Source organism: Pinus tabuliformis, chromosome Q (assembly GCF_031772625.1).
Source record: "Pinus tabuliformis cultivar Carrire ecotype Pingquan chromosome Q, CPIR1, whole genome shotgun sequence".
Lineage (NCBI taxonomy): Eukaryota > Viridiplantae > Streptophyta > Pinopsida > Pinales > Pinaceae > Pinus > Pinus tabuliformis.
Genome location: NC_142296.1, coordinates 173,098,471 through 173,108,803, shown reverse-complemented (window position 1 = coordinate 173,108,803; position 10,333 = coordinate 173,098,471).

Below are 10,333 nucleotides of genomic sequence, written 5' to 3'. Positions count from 1 at the left end.
AAGGTTAATAAAAGAAAAAGAATAAGACCAAGGTAATAGGACATGTATTCCAAGTTGAATGTTGGGCAGAACATCTTAGTGGGTGTCACTTTCAGTTTATTATAGCTAAGGAAATTGGCAAGGCAAAGAGGCATTAATTGACATATATTTATGAAAATAAAGGAAAATAGGAGAAAAGGGAGATGAAATGTCACATGTTTGCATAAGAGGAAAATTCAAGGAAAAATAGAAGAAATTGAAGAAAATAAAGGCCTCAATGATAAAAAGGCTTTTGAGGATTAGTTCATAGCTTTTGTCAGTTCAATTTTGGAGCTCTCTCTATTCTCTCATACTATTGCACACTTAGAGCATTCTATCATTGGAGGAAGGAAGGCAAGGAAAGTCAAGGGAAGCAAAGAACAAGCAAGGAAGGTTGGATCAAGCAGCTTCAGTAGGAAGACTTGCAGGTAATAGGTTGCATGTGTGAATTCCTAGTTGATTTGTGAATGCATGGTACATGCATTTGTGTATTTGGTTCTTTTGTTGTCACTAGCATGGGTTTTGTCAAGTGTGATTGTGGTTTCAACCTTGCCTTGCCATTTATGGATAGCCATGGTGTGATGGGGTTATCGACAGGTGGGTGGAGACGGGAAAAATTCTGAAGGTATTGGTGAAGAAACTCTGAGGCGTCCAAGCTTGTTTTTGGCATTGTGATCTCTTGACTAGTTTTGGCGAGACCACGGTAGCCTGAGGGTGGAGGTCGTTTAATCTTCGGGAAGCCTTGGTTGTTTATGTGTTTGTTTTGGCTTTGTGATCTCTTGACCAGTTTTGGCAAGATCACAATAGCTCGAGGGTGGAGGTGGTTTGATCTTCAAGAAGGCCTGCTTGTTTACGTTTTGAGTTCCCACATTCATGCTTGGAATATGGCACATGGGTGATTGACTAAAAGAAAGGTTTGGTTCAACTCAATATATGGTCGGATGATATGTAGAAGTCCCTAAATTGGTTCGATTTTGCATCAATTAAGAAGATTTATTTTCCTATTGTGTTCTATGGGCATTTGTACATGTTGTTATGGTGATTTTATGGTTGTTATGTCATGGTTAGTAATCTAGTTATATGTTGGTTATAAGCATGGATTAACAATGTAATCTAGTTATGTCTTGTTTAAGATTTGATAAGTACATGATGGTTAATGAATGCATGATCTAACAAGTGTCATTGAAACTATTATGAGAGGGCATTATACCTTCTTGGTGATCCTCAGATAAGTTTCAGACTCCTATGTTCAGATATGCATTCATGACCTATAGATTACATGTTCATCATATGTTTGACGAAATGATTGTCATGGTTAGGCCTGGGTAGGTCAAGTTTCTAATTCAAGTTTGTATGTTTAGCATTGTCTTCAAGCTTTTCATCATTCTGGAATGTCTCAGGAAGTTTTTGGCAGTGGTTTGGAGGTTGGCCTGGAATTGTGGCTCAGATCTCGGAACCGCAGGCACTGAACTAAGGTTTTTGGGTCACAACTGCACTCAGGCAGGCTTGTGCATGCGGTTGGAGGGTCACAACCGCACTCTTGTAGGATTGTGCATACGATTGGGATGTTAAGTCATTCAAAACATAATTTAGCTTAGGGTTTGGTCACCTGGAATAGTCCTTTGGCCCCTGAGTTCCCTATAAGCCTTGTAGGATGTCAGGTTGTGGTCAGTAAGTTCCAATTGTTGGCCCCACTTCCATAATTGAAGCTTGGAGGTCAGGTCATGTCATAGTAACTCTGTGTCTCATGTTTACCCTGGTCAATCAATGAAATTGGATAAATATGGGAGGGGTGGTTATAGATTGGTATCAGAACACGGTTTAAATACTTGGATTGGATGGGCTGGATGCATGTTTTTATGCATGCATTGTCATGGTTATGTTTGTCGTGCGTGAGGTCCTTATATGCAGTTAGTATTATCATGCATGATGTCAATATATTGATATGATTACGTAAATACATGTATTGTGCTAATCTGGATTGATTTTGTAGACGAGATAGCCTCCCTTGAACTTCACTGAGGTATGTTGATTGTGTTTATCTTTGGTTATCTCACATGGTATGTTTGCAGGAAGAAGAGGATCAAAGATGACTAGAAAAATGGTGGATTACAGTTCATGTGACACCCTTTATAGATTAGATGAGTAGCAGAGAGATGAGTACTCCCTGGACATAGCGGACACCTTGAGAAGTTTAAAGGCAAAAATCATAAGTTTCAAAGAAGATAGTGACATAATCATTAAGTCACATGAAAGACTTGCCAGGGCAGAGGAAAAACAAGCAGAGGTCAATGCAGTTATCCTTCTGAGTTTGTCAAACTTACAGAGATGACGATAACCATGGATTAGTTATGGACAAGAGGACAGGACTAATGGGGCATATGGTAGCAAATCTCATGGTGGGCATAGGTCAGACAAAGATGACATAGTCAGAGATGATAGGTTCTTGGATACATCTAATAGGAGAGGCATTGGATATGGGTTCTACTATAGTTCTGGTTTAGACAGGTATCATGGTCATCATCCTTATAGGAGGAGTCACAGGTGACACTTTCAGATGAGTTCAACAAATCCAAGTCACCTAAATTCAATGGAGAGTTGAAGAAACCAAAAGATGTAGAGGCATGGTTGTTGGGAATGAAGAAGTTATTTGAACTGCATGACTATACAGAGAACATGAAGGCTAGGATAACTATTTTTAGTCTCAAAGAGAAAGCAAACATTTGGCGGGAAGATATGAAACGTGTCAGAGACATCAGGATAGAGGAGTTGAGTTGGCATGAGTTCAAGATACTCTTAAGGAAGAAGTACTTGTCAGAGAGATACTATAATAGAAAGTCCATGGAGCTCTATGAGTTGAATATGGGATCTATGACAGATGAGGAGTACACGACTAAGTTCCTTGAGTTGTTGAAGTATGTGCCTTATCTTAAGGATGAGAAGACAAAAGTTTAGATATTTATTAGTGGACTACCATTAGCAGGGTTGGAAAGGGAATGACAAGACTAAAGGAAATTGCCTACCAAAGTGAGGAAGACCTCAGGATGTAGGTGAGAAGCAAAATGTTGCTCCTTACAGGAAGTTTAATGTAGTAGAGAAGGGACATGGATCTCAGTCTGGATAGCAAGGGAATAGTAGTAGTGGACCTTTGCAGTGTTGGACATGTGGCAAGGATCATCCCAAGAAGGATTTTCCGTTGTTTCAGGGTAGTAGACCTCAGATCTACAGTGCTTAGGAGGCGCAGACAATTGGGGATGTTGGGCAGAGCATTCCTTAGATCTATGCAGCATTTGATAACAAGAAGGTGGATCATTAGGCATCCATTATTGAGATGGAAGGTTAGCTCTATGATCAAGTTGTTTCCATTTTGATTGACCTTGCATCTAATTATAATTATGTTAACCCTGGCCTGGTGGATAAGTGTGGTTTGAGAAAATAAGTGCATTTAGAGTCTTGGTTGGTGCAGTTGGCTATAGGTACCAAGAAAAGGGTTCATCATTGGGTAAGAGCTTGTGCATTTGATCTTAATGGTATGCCTCCATCAATGCATCTAAATGTTCTTCCATTGGGTTCGTACAATATGATTCTAGGTATCGATTGGTTGTACCTTCACAGGACTAAGAAGGATTGTTATGAGAAGGATATCAAGTGCTTGGATGATGATGGAGAGAAGATAATCTTACAGGGTAAGAAGAAGCCTACATCAGTAAGAATGGTTACAGCTATGCAGGGTAAGCGTTATTGCAGGAAAGGGTGTGTATTGTTTCCAGTGCATGTTTCCAGTGATAAAGGTAAGGATGTTGAAGATGCAATAGTATTGAAGAGTTATCCGGTTTTACAACAATTCCAGGATGCATTTCTAGTAGAAATTTTAGAGTTACCTCCTCACAGGTAAGTGGACTTTCTATTGAGTTGGTACTAGGAGCAGAACCAACATCAAAGGCACCTTACAGGATGAGCACTCCAGAGTTAGTGGAATTGAAGCTGCAGTTGAAGGAAATGCTTGACAAGGGATACATTAGGCTAAATGTGCCGCCTTGGGGTGCGCCAGTGTTGTTTGTGAATAAGAAGAAGGATGGTACTCTCAGGTTGTGTATTGATTACAGGAAGATGAACAAGGTGACGATCAAGTACAGATATTCGTTGTAGATGATTGATGATTTATTTGACCAGTTGAAGGAAGCAATAGTATCCTTGAAGATTGATTTGAGACAAGGATATCATCAGGTATGCATCAAAGAAGAGGACATCTACAAGACTGCTTTCCGGACCAAGTATGGGCATTATGAATTTGTTGTGGTTCCTTTTGCTTTGACTAATGCTCCAACCACTTTCATGTGTTTAATGAATAGTGTGTTGCATCCTTATCTAGATAAGTTTGTGATATTATCCTTTGATGATATATTAATATATTTTAAGAATGAGGAAGAGAATGCAGAACACCTGACAACAGTGTTAAGATTGTTGAGAGAGCATCAGTTGTATGCCAAGTTTAGTAAGTGCAGTTTATTTCAGACAAAGGTACATTACTTAGGACATGTTGTCTCCAAGGAAGGAATAGTAGTGTATTTGGAAAAAAATAGAGCTATCATGGAATGGGCATCTCCCAAGAATGTGGATAAGGTTAGATCATTCATGGGTTTAGCATGTTATTACAGGAGGTTTGGTAGGAAATTCTTAAGATTTCCTATCCTATCACATCATTGCAGAGGAAAGGAAAGAAGTTTGAATGGATAAGTGACTGCTAGAAGTCAATTTTCAGAGCATAGAGATGGGAAAGTCAAAGAAGCGGGTTACACAGATTTCAAAGGAAGGTACCGGTACAACAAAATCTGAAGAAAGTTAGTATTGTGTACCAACCCCTGATTTTGATGCAGATAATTACTGGATATGGTAATCCAGGATGGAAGTACATTTGCAGGCACATGGAGTATGGGAATCAATTGTTTCTGGAGATACATTTACTGACGAAGCTAAAAGGTACAATTCAAAGGCCATGAATGTAATTTTGAATGTTTTTTCCAAATTCTGTGAAAACAAAAGTTGGTCAATGTTCAACAGCTAAATCTCTTTGGTAAAAGCTTCATAATCTCTATTCAACAAAGCAATCAATTCAATATGTTATTGATCCTTTTGATTATGATGAAGAAATGGGAGAAATGAGTAAAACGTGGTTTCAAAATCAAGTGATCAAGGTGATAAAGGAACTCAAAAGTCAAAAGGAAAAGACAAGACTTTTGGAAGCATAATTGAAGACAACAAAAGAACTCATCAAAGAAAATGAAGAGTCTGAGAAGATGATTAGTAGTCTTAGAACTCAATTGGAAGAAATCAAGAATACATTGACACAAGACCTCAAGAGATAAGTCCAACAGAAGCAACAAGAACTCGACACAATGTGTGCAGAGATTAGCGAGATCACACAACAGATGTAGGAAGCAGAAATTGAAAGGAAGGAATCTGATCAAAGATAAATATCCATTGTTGACCAAAATCAAAAGGAATTAGAAACATCTTCAGTAGAATTAAGTAGGCTCACGATTGAAAATGAGAAGCAGAAGGAACAGATACAAGTTCTCAATAGGGAAGTAGAGAAGACCACTCTTCTCAAGTTACATGTTGAGGAGGAAGAAAAAAGAAGGAAGATCTTGAAAAGATGGTTTCAAGAAGATCTGGATGCAACCCGGGATGAGATCAACAAACTCAAGGGATCGCAAAAAGAAAAGTTATAAGATAAGACAGATGAAGAAGCAAAAATGAAGGCAATTAAAGATGGTAAAGCTCCAGTTGATGAAGGTACAAGCTCCACATCTTCGCAGGGTGATTCTATCAAGGAATTTGATCAAAGCGAAAAGCCAAAGAAGAATGTTGCAACTCCAAAGAACAAGACCAAAGCAATCAAGAACAAAGGACCACAACAAACTACAACACCGCCTCCAAATAAGAATGAAAAATCTTTCATGTATGTTTGTTTATTTAATGGTTATTGTTTTTCGTGCGCTAACTATGGACATATGGCCAAGGATTGTAAAGTTATTGACAGGTACAATATCAAGGACCATCACATCCAAATGAACCATTCAGGTACACTCATTTATTTAATGGTTATTTCTTTTTATGTGCTAACTATGGAGATATGGCTAGGGATTGTGAAGTTTTTGACAGGTACAATCATTATCTGCAAAACCCTAGAAGCAAGTTTACAGGATCACGAGACAGGTTCCACGATGATTTTGTCAGAAGAGAATACATGCTAGTGGGCCAACATTGAATGTTTCAAATGCCATAACTATGACCATAGCGCTCGCGGTTGCAGATATTAGACGGAATCACCTATTGACAACATTGAATGCTTCGCTATGGGCACATGGCTCAAGATTGCAGGAATAAGAAGGTCTGGAAAAGGAAATAGGTACAGGAAGACAAAGTAGATAACATGGTTTCAACAGTTATTCTTTTATGATTTGTAAAAGAAAAAGGTCATGAGGAATTAGCATTTGCTTCAGATAATGACGCAAATCAAGATGGACCGTTAGGTGACTCACTATTTTGAACAATCTGGCTTGTTGACTCCTTAATTTTTGTAGAGGAGGAGTCTATGCAACAGTATATGGCATGAGTCTATGATTGACAGGAAGGTAGTTTGAACAAGATGAAAGTTTCATTATAGGTTAAGCGGAGAAAAATAGTTGAAGGATTACAGGTTACCAGGAACAAGGCAAGATTAGTCTGCAAAGGATATGCACAAGTTGAAGGAATAGGATTTGAAGAAAAAAATTCTCCCGTTACCAGAATGGAAGCTATCAGGATGTTTCTCGTTTATGCTTGCTTGATAAAAATCAAGGTCTACCAAATTGATGTTAAGTTAGCTTTTCTAAATGGTGAATTGGAGGAAGAAGTTTATATTGAACAACCCGAAGGTTTTCTGCTCTCTCAAAAAGAAGACTACATCTGCAGATTAAAGAAGGCTATATATGGTCTCAAGCAGGCTCCTAGGGCTTGGTATGCTCGTCTTGACGGATATCTACATCAACAGGGATTCAAGAAAGGAAGTTCTTACACCAATCTTTATGTAAAAGTGGATCGAGATAACCTAACAATTATTGAAGTATATGTGGATGATATAATCTTTGGACGCAGTAATGATAGATTAAGTAAAGACTTTGCCACAAAAAGCGAAGTGAGTTTGAAATGTCTATGATTGGTGAACTAACATACTTTTTAGGGCTTTAGATTTCTTAGGAGGATAAAGGAATATTCATATATCAAACCAAGTACATCAAAGGAATGCTCAAGAAATTCCAGATGGAATATTACAAGCCAATCCTTACCCCCATGGTAACATGTTGCAAGTTAATTCGTCAAAGGATGTGAACCAAAGGTTTTATAGATCCATGATTGGTAGTGCCTTATATGTGATAACCTCCCGGCCTGATGTGATGTAGGCAGTTGGACAAGTAGCAAGATTCCAAGCAGCACCAAAAGAATCTCATATTACTGTCATCAAAGGAATTCTTCGGTATCTTAAGGGCACAATGGAATATGTCCTATGGTATCCCAAAGGAAATGATCTGGTTGGTCATCCAAGCTTATACAAATGCAGATTGGGCAGGAAGTGTTGATGATCATAAGAGTACCAGTGGAGAAACATTCTATCTGGGTGGTTGTCTTCTTTCATGGTTAAGTAAAAAGTAGTCTGCAATCTCGTTATCCACAACAGAAGCAGAATATGTCACGACAACAGCTTATTGTACTCAAGTTCTTTAGATGAAGAAAACTTTGCAAGATCTTCAAGTCAAGTTTGATGAGCCTATTCCCATCTTTTGTGATAACACTAGCACCATCAGTATCTCCAAGAATCCTATGATGCATTCCAAAACGAAGCATATTCCGATTAAATATCATTTCGTTAGAGAGCAAGTCGTTGAAAAGAATATCAAGCTTGAATATGTTGGCACAAAGGAACAAATTGTTGACATATTTACCAAACCATTACCTCATGAATCATTTTAGTCCTTCATTTGAGTACCTTCTCCAAAAGCTTGGGATTCTCCCAAGTTTTCATTAGACTCTTTCTCTTATCTACTCGAGTATAAAGGGGGAGTGGAGGTGTGTACAAGTCCGTAGGATGGTTGTTTGTCAAGGGCAGTTACCCTTTGCAATTGATGACAACGGGGGAGAGAAGGTAGTAGGAAGAGGTGTCATGATCGCAGGGGGAGCGCTTGTGTTTCCATCAATGTCAAAGGGGGAGATTGTTGAGAAGTGGTTGTCATTGATGTCAACCCAAGTAGCACCAAGGTCTACTTGGGAATTTTGACCTGAAACTTAATCTATTCTGAGGCAAGGATCTTATATATGGATTCTACTCATCGATATGTTTCCGTTGATATATGGCATGCCAAGTAATTCTTCACGGTTTGAGAGATATTCATGTTTGAAGTTAGTAACCCCAGTTAGTGGGCTAAAACCCTATGGGGTTGTGGAATGGCACTCATTATGGTTGTGGTAATTGAATAGTCAATAATTAATAATGTTTTTTTTGCTCCTAAAATCTCTCTAGCGTTCACTTGTTGAGGACCCTCTCAACTCAAGACTTTCATATAAATAATGACCTTCATATCCTCCTCTAGTAGAGATTTTGTGGCTTCAAACAGGTCATCGTGGAATTTTCGCTATAATTTTTTTTCTTCGAAGTTTCAAAAACTAAAATTAAAACCCATTTGAGCCGAAAGCTTGATTAACCTCGTGACCGAATTTCAGATCTTGGTTAGCTATATTTTCGGAGATATGATCTACAGAAGTTAGGGTGTTTGCAGGCTCCCGAATTCCATGTCAAACAAGTGACGTTGGGAAAATCGTCATAACTTTCTCTCTGAGCATTGTATTCAAATTTTGTAAATATTTACAGAAAAAGGACGGACTGTAGTTTTTTTATTAGCGTTTTTAGGGCCGAAGGTAGCAACAGTGACACGTGGCACTTTATACAAGTTCGCTCTACTGAACTAGTCTATAATGAAGCCATCGTGGGAGATTGGGAATAAATCTTTCTTGAAGAATCCAATATTGATAAGACCCGTGGGGTTGGAAAGAGGACTTAGAGGGCTACCATAGGAAGAAATTTTAGACCCTAGAGATCTGAAATTACATATATACAACAGATTCAATATCAAGCTCCTAGAAGGCAAGAAAAAACATGCATTTTAGGATCACTGCAGTAAGGACCACGCATCAACAGTCAAGGGTAAGTCTCCTGCAACAAGGTATGTATGATTAGTGTTTACATTTTAATTTTGAGTATCATCTCTAACATATGTTTTTGTAGGACAACGTAAGTATATACAATGTCTCGGTTATATCTCTATGTCTCTATGTGTCACAATTAGTTTTTCAGATGTCCTATTCTTGATACTACACATTTTATGCTACATATTCTTGATGCTACACCAAGTTTTCTAAATATATATGATGTTTTAAGTTCATGTTACTTGTCATAGTTGATAGAATGGTCTCTATTATTGTACTTAGAACTTGGTCCATCACAAGTCTAGGGCGTGTCATCAACTTTTATTGTATATATCTTTAGGTCAGTTTTGGATATAGTCTTGCATAGAGTCCAGGCCTATATCAAGAGTGGGAGTCTTGTCTAATGATGCAACAAGTCAACAACAAAAGTGACAAGCACACTTCAGGTACGCTTGTAATTTGTATTTGAATTTATTCATTCTTATGCACTTACATGTGTTTTGCAGGCAGAGGTAAGTTGAACGATATTTTGTTTTGTTTTGGGATTGGTTTTGCCGGGAAAAATTTGCATGCAGGTAGAAGAATATTCAAGTACAACTTCAAGTAATAGTTCAAGAGTAAAAGTATCAAATCAAAGGAAGCATTACATCAAGACATCATTTGAAGACATGACAACCATCCGTATATTGTGAAGAAGTGTCAAGGCCAAGAGTCATTATTGTAAAAGAGTCAAACTGCCTAGAGTCGAAAAGGCATTATTGGGAGGTATAGGAGTCTATGTTGGGATGATGGCATGGTTGGGTTGCAAGTCATAGTGTGACTGGGTGTTCGGTCAAAATCATTGTAAATCATATTGTATTGTGGATCATTGTCCTTGGTACGAGAGTCCACACTTTTGTATTTAATTTTTGTCTTTGTAGGGTGGTAGGGTGGTGCTAGGTGGGTGAATGAAGTCGCCTACAGGTTGGGGCCTGTGAACACTTCAGGGTGGCAAGGTGATGCTAGGGTGAGTTGTGGTTCGCTAGGGTGTTGGGGCGTCCATTCAGTTGATTACTAAAGAAACCAGGGCATT